The sequence below is a fragment of the Hyperoodon ampullatus genome (genome assembly GCF_949752795.1).
Source record: "Hyperoodon ampullatus genome assembly, chromosome: 12".
Classification (NCBI taxonomy): Eukaryota; Metazoa; Chordata; class Mammalia; order Artiodactyla; family Ziphiidae; genus Hyperoodon; species Hyperoodon ampullatus.
This window is the reverse complement of record NC_136925.1, coordinates 31,147,545-31,160,706: the sequence shown is the minus strand read 5'-3', so window position 1 is coordinate 31,160,706 and position 13,162 is coordinate 31,147,545.

Below are 13,162 nucleotides of genomic sequence, written 5' to 3'. Positions count from 1 at the left end.
GCATCCACACATAGGTTAGAGGGTATATACACTATTCATTCTTTTGCCTCTACATGTCTTTTTATTAAAATGGATAATATAGGAAGCTGTGCTTTTTCACTAAGTAGGTTTTACCTCTGTAGATGATTAGACTGATAGATTTCAACTAGAAAAAAAAAAAGAGAAACCTGATCAAGATTGCTTCCTTTCTAAGCTGGCATTTAGTAAATGTCTTCAATCAACCTGGACATTGGCCACCCTTAAAAATGATTGATTCAAGTCCAAGGGGGCCTTGGGGAAAGTCCATAGGTCATAGCTTCGGATCCAGAAGATCAATAGTGTCTTGATGCCAGTGCCTCCACTTTTGACGCAGATTGATCCAGATAACAGACATTTGGCTTCTCAGAACCTTAGGAGGAAGTTACTGAGTTGATCACATCTCCGGCGGATAAACCTTTTTGTTGCCCCAGCTGTGTAGAATGACTGGCAGGTCCTGAATCTGCCAGTCTTTCTAGTGCTGAGGTTTTGCTCACACTGCTGGCTCTTCTCTGTGGCACGTGCATTCTTCGTTGCCTAACTAGGTTCTCTCAGTCCTTTGAGACTCAAGCCCAGTGCCATCCCCCCGGGAAGATTTTCTGGTCCCTGTCCTCTGGGCTCACTCCTGTCATGGGCTTTTCATACTATGTTGTCCATTTACTTCTCTGCCTCCCGAGGGTGACTGTGCTGGCACTGAGTGGTTTATCTCTGTTCCCTGCACACAGCCCAGTGCTTAGCACACAAAATGTGCTCAAAATATGTTTATTAGAAGAGATGGCATCCTTTTTGTGGTCCAGAGGCAGGGCCTGGTGAGTGAAGCTGAGCTTTCCTTTGTGGCTTCTTTTTCAGCAAAGGATTACAGTGCAGCAGGGTTTTAATTGGATTCTGAGCCAATTTGTTTATTTACTCTAAAATAAATGGAGAGAGAAAAAGAAGAAAATGCATCAGAATGCAATGTTATGCAATTCGAGATGGTGGGGTTCTCAGTGATTTTTTTTATTTTGTTTTTATGCTTTGCTGTATTTTCTAGACTTTGTATATGGGTGAGTGTGTTTCGTTTTACAAATAGAAGAATAGACATTAAAGGAATTAAAAAATAAAATAACCGGAGTAAGATGTCAAATAGATTAGTTATTGTTTATTATAAAATTAAAAATTTTTACCAAGCATGTTAGCCAATTTAAAAATTCTAAATAAAATATTGTAACCAGGAAATAAAAATAACCTCATTCTTTTTTTTTTAATAAAAGCTATATGATATGTTAAAACATTAAGATGGTTAGAATGAATATCTAGGATTACAAGCTTTGGTTTGGCCCCTGGTTAACTCTAGAGTGGGATCCTATGTTCACCTTGCCTTTTCCTCATTTATCCCAATGAGCACAGATGGACATTTTTTGTGAAACGTCTTTATTAACAGGGCTTCTCTATCCTATAGAAAAAGTATAAATGAAAAGTTTAGGTTTCCAGGACCAGAAGGGGAAAAAGTCATCGTCACAGAGACTCAGGGAAAGCACACACTCAGGCAAGGGTTGTGGGCTGTAGCATTTGTAGGTCCAGCCATCAGCTCCAGGGCTTGGGAGTGAAAATACCCAGGGCAAGCGACCAAGGGTTGGTTAGTCAAGTGTTAAAGTTACTTACAGGCAAAGCTAAAACAAAATACTCAAATGCAAAGCCTGTTATGAGCCTGAGTGTAGCACATTGAGGGAAATCTTAAAGGGAAAGTGCTGGTGAGTCTGATGAAGGCCAAGTGCAAGCTTGCAGGCACCCACTGAGACGGCTTGGGGTGCTCAACTAGGGGGTCATGCTTAGGTGCACGATACTGAATTCACTTATAAAACCCCCACATCAGAGCACTCAGACAACAGCAAATTGGTAATGGTTTATGTTTACTCCAGAATATCTTTCAAATTGTTTATAAACTCACAAGTTTATAATACTGTCATACAATGAGTTTAACATGTATCTAAACCTCAGTTCTCAGCTAAGCTTCTAGACTGAGATTTTTGAAATTTTATTTTCTCTATTACATGTTAATGCATGAATAAGTACATCTGAAAGCACAGATGAAATATATACCCACATTAGGAATTCCTCTAGGTACACATAAGTAAATGAAGGATATGGCAAAATTTTGGGGAAAAGATATTATTCCATTTCCCATTATTCAAATTTAAGAACTAAATTTTAAGTGTGTTGGAAAAGCCATTGACTCACTAATAATATCTCCTATATTAGAGACAATTCAGTTGATAATTCTATGATCAAATCAAAAAATCCCTTTTATACCTGAGCAAAACTACATCATAGAGTTCATGTGCTGTTTGCAGTAACTATCACCACCATGCCCCTCTGAACCTTGGGGCTTTTGTCACTGTGGTATGGAAATTATTATTATGATGATATTAAAGGCAGAATTTGAGGGAGTATTTCAGACAGCACCCTTTAAAAGCAAGTATATAGAAATCAGTTGAATAAATTAGATAGTTGAAACCCCCTGCCTTTCCTTACCCCCAATTTCATAGCTTTACGATGATTCATCCTGAAAATGTAGGCTGGGCGAAGCGTCCTTAACTCCCGTTCAGTTTTCAGTTGACGCTAACCCCAGTTCTGTTACTCAGCTTTGCTGAAGTGTCATAACTTTAACATTTTCTTCCGTAAAATTGTGACCAAAGATAGAATACTCTTGTACTGATGTGTGGTTACATTGTTTCTCCTTCTTAGAAAAATTTCACATTTTAAAACCTAATGCTTTTTCATCTCCAGGGGACAGGTGGGATGACCTCTTCTCATCACTGTAGCGTTTTCCCCTCCTAGGCTGGAAGGCATGTTGGTGTAATTTCATGGATAGCTGCATTTGTCTTTGGAAGTTTTCTGCATCATCAGCAAACTACACTGCTTGTTAGTGTTCCAAGCCCTCTTCATGTGCAAAGTGCTCACTCTCCACAGTAGCTGGGGAGGTAACTCCATATTACCACATTCCAGATGAGAAAATGAAAACTTGGGGATTAAGTAACTTCCTCAGATTTAGACAGTGTCTGTCCGTGAGTTGTGGAGTGGAGGACGGATGGGGCAGCAGATGTGTTCAGAATAGACCACAGACCTGATGATTCATTCAGACTTTGGTCTGGTCATCCCTCCCAGCCTCCTTAAGTCCCTCTTCCCGTGCCCCCTTTCCTCAATAAGTCTTTTTATTTTTCTTGGTTGTGGCTTGCGGTATCTTATTTCCTGGACCAGAATTGAACCCGTGCCTTTGGAAGTGAAAGGGCAGGGTCCTAACCACTGGACTGCCAGAGAATTCCCAGTAAGTCTTTTTCCATGAGTTCCCTGGTAGTGTCCCAGCCTTCCCCTCCCTAATATTTCACTTTGCTCTTGTGAACAGAGGCTTAGAGAGCTGGAGATGGTGGACACATTTTTCTGGGTTCTGTGTGATTTATAATCCATGGTCAGAGAATCTTGGGAAGAAGTTGGACACTCTTTCACTCTCGTCATCGGGCTTATGCAGGGTATCTGGCAAGGAGCTCCTTCAGCTCTGCTATTTCTTATTTGCTCAGGGTTTTTTGACTCGATGAGGATGAGGTTGACAATGTAGTTTTGGGGCAACTATCCCTCACTGGGGATCATTGTGCCCAATCCCCTGTAAACACCATCCATCCATCCATCCATCCATCCATCCATTTCCTCACTCAATAAATACCATGTTCCAGGCATTGCCACAATGATATAATGGCTAAGAAGAATCAGAGCTAGTGGGACTTCCCTAGTGGTGCAGTGGTTAAGAATCCGCCTGCCAATGCAGGAGACACGGGTTCAAGCCCTGGTCTGGGGAGATCCCACATGCCGCAGAGCAACTAAGCCTGTGCGCCACAACTACTGAGCCGGTGCTCTAGAGCCCGTGAGCCACAACCACTGAGCCCATGAGCCACAACTACTGAAGCCTGAGCGCCTAGAGCCCATGTTCTGTAACAAGAGAAGCCACCACAGTGAGAAGCCCACACACCACAACAAAGAGTAGCCCCCACTCACTGCAACTAGAGAAAGCCTGCGCACAGCAACGAAGACCCAATGCAGCCAAAAAATTAAATAAATAAATAAATTTATTTTAAAAAAAGAATAAGAGCTACTGTGCTCATGGAGTTTGTTCTAGAGGGAGAGACAAACAATAAGGAAGGAAACGAACAAACAAGACCGTTCCACCTTGTGACATATAATGAGGGAAATAAATGGGGGACTTGACAGACAATATCCCAGGAGGATGATTCCTTTAAATAGAGTTGTCCGGAAGGGGCTGCCTTCTGCACTGATGCCTGGCAGAAGGGAAGGGCTCAGCCCTTCTGGGACCTGGAGAAGGACCGTACCAGGCACTGGGAACAGGAAGATGCTCAGAGGGGGAGCTGAGTTTGGCTTGTTCCAGGGGTTGGAAAGGGGCCAGTGTGGCTGGAGCATAGAGAGTGAGGGGGTGTGTAAGCAGTGGGGTAGGGTCAGACCTTGTTGGGCTTTGCCCGTAGCAGTGATTCTCAGACGGAACACACAGCACGGTCGCACTGGCTGTTTCCAGCGAGCATCCACTTGGGCCATGCCTTGTGTTAGATATTTAGCCTCCTGCCCCAGAGATAGGCCACGGCAAGGACCACTGTACTGTAAAAGCATGTGTTTCACTATTTCCTGTTACTCTTCCCAGGCTGTCAACATTAGGTGAGCTGTTGAGAACTTAGGAGCTCAGCCCCCAGAGAGGTGACCACGTCACCCCCTGAGGACATAAGCGGGAGCAGAGGACAGGTTGCCCATGTTCCTGTTCTGACCTTCCTGTTTATCCAGAATCATTCGGAGACACTTGCGTTTCCTTTGGCAGCCCACATAGCACTTAACCTTCACCATGCAAATCAGTATTAATCTATCAAGGATTCGAGGCCAGCCTGCTTTTGTCCCCATTAACCTCTGGCTAGCCCTACACTTCTCCAATAAAAGAACTCCATTTCCTAATCAATGGTCACTTCCCGATGGAAATCATAATTATGGTTATGCAGCATTTGCTTAGCATACACAGCTTTTATGAGTGTGATTCATAGAAGTGAGGCAACGGGGCTGAGTAGGTTGCGTGCTCAGTTGTTTTGCTCATCTTATTTTCCAGTTCTGTAGGGTGGCCATATACTTTATTGTCCAAGTAGGGGTGCTTTGGGGAATGAAAGGAGGCTCTATTAATAATTACATCATGAAAGTAGACAGAAACTGGGGTGTGTTGTCACCCTAGGTTTTCAGTATTTGGATACCACACACTGCTATTATATTTTCTAGGTTTTTCACATAACCATGAGTGACCGTCAGTCTTTCTTGCCCCGATATGAAAATCAAGTACATTAAGTCCATCCATTTTATGGGTTTAAAGAGGAAGTCATAAAATGACTCTTTTACTTGTGGCTGATGCCAAGCTTATGAAGGAAATAGCTGAGCCTAAGCTTGTAACCTCAGTACTGCCCTGAGGCTCTGGATGGTTAGGAAAATGGCAGAGAGGTCTGAAAGCTTTTTGCTTCCCTCTCTTCCTATCCACGTCCCTGCATGAGGACAGCGCCTCTTGAAAGGGAAGGGGTGGAGGTGGCAGGGAGATCCTTTGCCTGATGGTCTCCGGTCAGACCACCTGCTAGGGACAAGCGAAGGTGGAAAAGGAGTGATTCCCAAAACAACTAATCATTTACCCCAGTGAGAACCTGTTGTGTGTGCCCATAAGCAAGGAATTGCCTCAAGGGGAAGGAATGATCGGGGTGAATCCAATTGATTACTCTTGGCAAAAGAGATAATGCTGCGTATCCTCAATTGGCAATAATAATTTTTTATTACTCTTTAATTTATTAGAAAATCTTTAAAAAGAGTCTTGGCTGAATGTTTGCTAATTTGCTTAAAGAGCCCAAAACCGTGGGATCCATTTAACACTGTATCCTGTCCTCCCTCCTCAACCCACACGTAAGCCAAAGTCTCTCAGTCAAGGTAAAGGTTTTCTTCAGATACTGAGTCACAGTGAATCTGCTGTTAAGAGAGTCTTTCGACTGGGATGACGTTCTTGAAAATGCAAATTATGCCTAAACAGGACCTGATGGTTTGTTTTTTCCAAGGACAACTTTTCTTCTTTAATATAAGAACTAACTGAGCCCTCCTGTGAAGAGAGTATTTAGTTCAGTAATTTAGACTAAGTATTTATACCACAATTCCCCACGAGGGTTTTAGTAAGTCAGGTCAACCCGCTGAGATGTTGACATTTACAGGGAAGCTCACCTAATCCTCCAAAGACCCATCCCCTTCTCTCTCTCGTGCCCACTCTTGTTCCTACCCTTTCCCACTGTAGTTTTGGAGCCTGCAAAACCTGAGCCTTCTTCTGTACTGGGAGAGCCATTCCCTCAAACCCATTTGTGCTCAGTTCAGTGCAGCTCAGCCTGGAAGCAAATATTTTTGTGAAACAACTGGGATATAATTACATGACTAAGAAATAAGACAGGGATGGGGTTGTGGTTTGATTCTATGGAAAAATAACAAATTGCTGGTGTGAATCCATGGATGCAGGTTTAAGGATGCTTGACCCTTGAAGTGTTTTGCCATCTAGACCAGTGTCCACAAAAATATAACGTGAGCCACATAGGCCATGTAAAATTTTCTGGTAGCCACATAAAAACAAGTGAAATTAATTTTAATAATTTATTCTATGTAACCCAATATGCATAAAATGTTATCATCCTAACATGTAATCAATTTGAAAAGTATTAATGAGATATTTGACATTCTTTTTCATGCTAAGCCTTTGATATCAGGAACACGTTTCAATCCAGACTAACCACATTTCACGTGCTCAAGAGCTACACGTGGCTAGTGGTTACTGTATCAGAAAGGACAGTACAGATGCAGATCATTGCTACTCAAAAAGTCCATGCCAAAGAAGACATACAGATGGCCAACAGGCACATGAGAAGACTCTCAACATCACTAATCGTCAGGGCAATGCAAATCAAAATCACAATGAGATGTCACCTCATATCTGTCAGAACGGCAATTGTCAAAAAGACAAATAAGTGTTTGTGAGTCTGTGGAGAAAAGGGAACCCTAGTACACTGCTGGTGGGAATGCAAATTGGTACAGCCACTATGGAAGGCAGTATGAAAAATCTTCAAAACATTAAAAATAAAACTACTATATGATCCAACAATTCTACTCCTGGGTATTTATCCAAAGAAAATGAAAACACTCATTTGAAAAGCTATAAGCACCGCAAAGTTCATAGCAGCATTATTTACAGTAGCCAAGATATGGAAGCAACCTAAGTACCCATCAACAGATGAATGGATAAAGATGTAGTACACACACACACACACACACACACACACACACACACACACACAATGGAATATTGCTCAGCCGTAAAAAAGGAATGAGATCTTGCCATTTGCGACAACATGGATAGACCTGAAGGGTATTACGCTTAGTGAAATAAGCTAGACAGAGAAAGACAGATACTGTATGATTTCAATTATATGTGGAATCTAAAAAACAAAACAAACAAATGAATATAACAAAACAGAGATAGACTCACAGAGAACAAACTAGTGGTTACCACAGGGGAGAGGGTGGGGGAGGGGGCAAAATAGGTGAAGGGGATTAAGAGGTGCAAACTGCCAGGTATAAAACAAACAAGTCACAGAGATGTAACGTTACAGCACAGGGACTATAGTCAATATTGTATAAGAACTTTGTATGGTGTGTAATGTAGAAAAATATCAAACTGCTATGTTATATACCTGAAACTAATATAATATTTTAAGTCAACTGTACTTCACCTGAAAAAAATGTGATCCATGGACAGATGTGAGCCGTTTGCTACAGATCCACAATGAGATAAATTCAGGAACTGAAAGGAAGTGTTTAAAAACTTTGATAGCAATGTGAAATTGCCATGACATCCAAGCATGTGATCATTTAAAAAGTAATCCACCCTTATTATATTTTAAAGAATATTAGTCTGCAATTGATTGGGGGTGAGAACGGAGGAGCAGCTTGAAACTTCCTCACAGAGAGTTTGAGAAGCCTTGTTCTGGGTCTTCCACTATTCCTGCTCTGCATTTCTCCACCTCAGGTTAGCCCAGCAAGTTGCAGAAATGGATCCCTCAAGGGTCACTAGTACGGCTCACTGTGGAACTGTGGTGTCATTCTGGTTCTCATTATCCTCGATGTTTCGTGATATTTAACTGTTGATCATCTCTTTTTTTCTCTCCCTAAGATTAGTGGTTCTCTTATCTGATTTCTTCATCACCCTCCTACCTTCTAAATCCAGGTTCATTAGGGAGTACCATGGTTGGAAGTGAGCTAATTTAGAAAGAGTAATTTGTCCATTGAGTCTAATATGGTGAGAGTGGAAAGCTGAGAGATGGGTCAGCAGGGAGAGAAAGAGTACATGTGTTAGGATTCTCCAGAGACAGAGAACCAAAAGGATATATTTCTCTGTATAGATATATCACTGTTGATCTAATATCTATCTATCTATCTATCTATCTATCTATCTATCTATCTATCTATCTATCTATCTACCTATCTGAGAAAGAGAGAGAAAGAGAATATAAAAAATTGGCTCATGAGATTCTGGAGGCTGAGAAGTGCCAAGACAGGCAGTCGGCACGGTGGAGACCCGGGAGAGCTGGTGTGTAGTTTCATTCTGAGTCTGTAGGGCTGAGGACCAGAAGAGCCAATGGTGTAAGTTGCAATCCCCAAATCTACAGAGTCGAGACCCAAGAAGAGCCAAAGTTCAGTCTGAGTCTGAAGGCCAGACTCAAATGTCTTAGCTCAGAGCAGTCAGGCAGGGGGAGTTCCTGCTTATTCTCGGAAGGGTCAGCCTTTCGTTCTAGTCAGACCTTCAACTGATTGGACGAGGCCCACCCACATTGGAGACAGCAATCTGCTTTATTCAGTTTACTGATTCAAATGTTAATCTCATTCAAAACACCTCACAGACATACTCAGGATAATGTTTGACAAGTATCTCGGTACCTTATGACCCAGTGACGTTGCCACATAAATTAACCATCACAGTGCATATGGAATTCAGATGAGAGGTGGTAGAGCCTGCATACAGGCAGTAGTCAGGTGGTAGAGAGGAGAGGAAAGGACCAAGTTGGGAGACCATCAGGAGATGGACAATGGCAGGAGGTGTGAGGCAGGGAGCAGGCGAGGCTGACTCCAGGCTTGGTAAAGCGATTCCAGGGAGGGCCAAATCCACTTTCCCCTGAAAGTCAAAGGATCCACAGTGGAACCCCTTTCCTCCTCCTCTCACAGTCCCTTCCTCTCCGCTGCGTCTCCAGAAGGCCATTCTGTGGGTGACATCACCAGTCTTCCAATCACATGGGCTCAAAACCTGGAGGCACCTTTGCTCCCCTTATCCTTTTCTGTCCCATCACTTGTGGCACCTATAGACCATTTCCACAGACCCTCTCTCTTCCAGCCTCTCGCTTCCCTTCACATTCCTTAGCAACCCGCTAGACTAGACTCATTACCTCTAGCCAAGCTCTTGCAATATTCACCTAACGCGTTGTCTCTGTGCTCCAAACTACCTCACGTGTCACTGCCAAACAATCTTAAGAAACAGCTTCAAGGGCTTCCCTGGTGGCGCAGTGGTTGAGAGTCTGCCTGCCGATGCAGGGGACATGGGTTCGTGCCCCGGTCCGCGAAGATCCCACATGCCGCGGAGCGGCTGGGCCCGTGAACCATGGCTGCTGAGCCTGCGCATCCGGAGCCTGTGCTCCACAACGGGAGAGGCCACAGCAGTGAGAGGCCCGCGTACGGCAAAAAAAAAAAAAAAAAAGAAACAGCTTCAAGGCTGTCTTCCCTTCCCTCAGTGTCCACTCACTGGCTGCTAATGATGTCGAGTCTCCCTCCTCAGGGATCCCCCATGCCCTGGCGCTAGCAGATGTTTCAATGCTCATCCTCCCTGTGTTACGGAGCTCCCTGGGCATTGGGCACTGTGTTCCTGAGAGTGCAGCCCTAATGGGGTGAGAGGCTGTGGAGGGAAAAGTGGGCCTCACTGGGAGCACATGGTAAGGGACTTTAACCTAACTCAGGGTTCTCAATAAGCTGAAGCTTAAAGAATTTTTCGGAATTAGCCAGGAAGAGGAATAAGGCCTGGACATTAGAAAGAATGTGATGCATTCGAAGGCCTAGAAGAACAGCACATGGCTGGATCCACAGAGGGAAAGGACAAGCTTAAAATGATGCCAGGGAGGGGCATAAGACAACTCTCTTAAGCATGTGGGCTTAATTCTAAGAGTAGTGGAAAACCGTGGAAGGATTGTAAGCGGGGGTGTGAAATGATCAGATTTGCCTTCTTAAAAGTTCACTCTAACTGCTGTAGATTTTAACTATTGGTCACCTCTTTTTCTCCCCCTAAAACTTTCTCTAACATTTTTAACCCTAGGTGGATATCTCCACGTAAGTTGGGAATTCCAAAATGTATTTGTCCAAGAAGGTATTTCATGTGACATCTCTCTTACACTCCCCGTGCGCTTTGGAACACCGTCTGAGAAATGCTGACTTAGATAACTTCCTCTGCCCGGGATGCCTCCTTGCCCTATTGCCCTCTTGAAACCCAGTGCAGCTTGCCAGACCCAGATGCCACCCATCTTTCCAGTCCTGGCACAAGTGGCTGGAGGCTCTCCCAGATCCCACTGTCAAGTGTCAAGTCAGTTGTCTTCATCCCTTAAGTCAAGGCTCCTCTCAGATCTTAAAAGGCTGCAATTCTAGGGTATAAGAGAGCTCGGTCTTTTCTGAAATCCCACAGTGCATTGTTGCAGTATCTCTTGGGCACTCATCAGTCGACTGTGCATTAGTGCAGAATGTGTGTCTGTCTTAATTCCCCATGAAGGCAAGGGTTGGGGGTTATTAGTTTCTGTATCTCTCTCATACCCCTACTGCCTTGTCCAGGGGAGGAACTTGATGGCTATTTCATTAATTCTCTGCCCTCGAGAAGCCACGTTCCCACTGTTCTAGGCCACGTATAAGTACTGCTTCCTTGTGTCTTGGGCAGCACAGCAAGCCTCCCCACCTCATCCGGGAGCCAGTCTGTCAGCGCCTGCGTCTGCAGGCGTGCTGCCGGGGAGAGCTTTCCCCACGCGCAGTCCACTGGGAGCCTGAAAGCCTTGGCAAACTCCTGCTACCTCCCTTCTATTTTTATCCTCACACTGAGGCTCCGGAATGCTTTCCAGAGATCCCCAAGGACACCTGGAAAGCACAGACCAGGACAGGCGTGCGAAGGGCTTGCTCGTGTCTCCACCAAGCGCTTTCTCAGCTTCCCAGTCCATGAACCAGAGGGGAAAAGGTCTGCTCCCTGTCGTGTCTTTGGGTGTTTCTCAGCTTGCGCCTCAGAACAGGCGTCCTTTGGTCCAAAGGGTATCACAGCTGCGTTTCCCCTTTTGTGATGGCATGTGTGTGGTGAAGGCAAGTGGGGAGTAATGGCTTTTGTCAAAGAGTCCGTCGTCTCCCGCGTCAGTGTCGGCTCACCTTACCCTGGTTTGCTCCTCTAGCTCTTTGTGGAAAGGACTGTCAAAGGATGTCAGGATAAATTCTCTGCTCCTGCTTGTGCCTTTTCTTCCCCCCTCCCTCTCTCTCCCTCCTCTCTTTTGATTCTGTCTTGATGTCATCTCTTCAAAGTATACTACCTGTAAAATATTGATTCACAGCAGGCTGCATCTGCCAGGATCAGATTTCTCTTCTGCTGGCAGCAGTAATAAACTACCACAGACACTGCAGACCCGGTGCCAGCTTCACCGCTGCTTCACACACATCCGTCTGTCTTCTGCCTGACTCTACATAATGAAACAGCATCCAGAGACATTTCAGAAGTAGAGAAACCAAGTAACAACCAGTGGGGACATAAAAGACCCAGAGGAGCCTGCAGACGGAAGTTGTCACAGGTATCACCCCAAGCAGCAGATGAATCACAAGCTCCCTGGTTTCCTGACAGCAACTGGAAAAACAGCAATGGAAAACAAAGCTGCCCAGTTTACTGCCCATGGGAACATAATGGCAATGGTTCTCCACCTCCTTCTGACCTTCTCCCTTTCCCCCAGCATCTTGGGCCAGCTTGTGGAATTGCACCTTCAAACACTGATAACTTATGAGTCCTGCTGGGAATATCAAACCTAGAGGAAGCTCTTATGTAACAGAAACATGAATTTAGTTTGTGTAGAAAAAGATAATTAATGGTGAGGCAGCGGGCTTGGCCTTGAAGAGCTTGGACTCTGGAGTCCAAGCCTGGGATGGGTGCCTGACTCAGCCACTTACCGTCTGTGTGACGTGGGGCAAATGACTACGTTTACATCCCAGTTTCCTTGTTGGTATTATAATGGGATTGTTCCTGTGACAAGTTGCAAGGCATTTAGAATAGTGTCTGGCTTATAGCACTATTGAATTCTTTATAAGACACACTCACAAATTTCCCTGATGAGGAGTCAAAATCCCAGTTGGTGGGAACAGTGTGGGCATTCCTCTTCCCTTTTGGGGTTGTAGGTCGTCATCCAGAAAGGCTTCCAGAGCAGATAGGCAGCTGGAGGCTGAGCAAACCCCATCCCCTCAGGCTGGAGCAGGAGCCTGAACATTCTCCTCTTGCTTTGTCTTCAAATGTGCACTTGTTCCAAGGTGTCCCACTCTCTGAGAAGGTGACACTTTATTCTAAAGCACAGCAATTGTGGGAAGAGTTTTCTGAATCTCAGTGGCGTGTGTCTGTGTCATTCGCATCCTGGCTGGGGAGGAAAGTATTAAAAAGAGAAGCGGCCATCCGAAGTCAGTAAATCCGTCACCAGAGATGACAGCTGTGTGTCTGCAATCTGATTTTACTGCGACTTTGAGCAAGCTGGTGAAGGTGGCAATGGCATCCAGCTCTGGCTTGTGAAGAGTTATGATTTTCTACTGTATTAGCTACTGAAGGGACCCTACCACTTAGCACCCTCTGGGGAGCCTTCCCTTTGGCAGTACAGGGAAATTTACCTCTTGTGACCAACTGTTAAGCTTCTTTTGAAGCATCTCTTAATTCAGATTTGGTTCAGCTCACGACGGCTTCGGAGTCAGTGGGGAAAACGTTTACGATGTGACAAACTAGCAACCCGTATTTTTTACGTACCGTTAG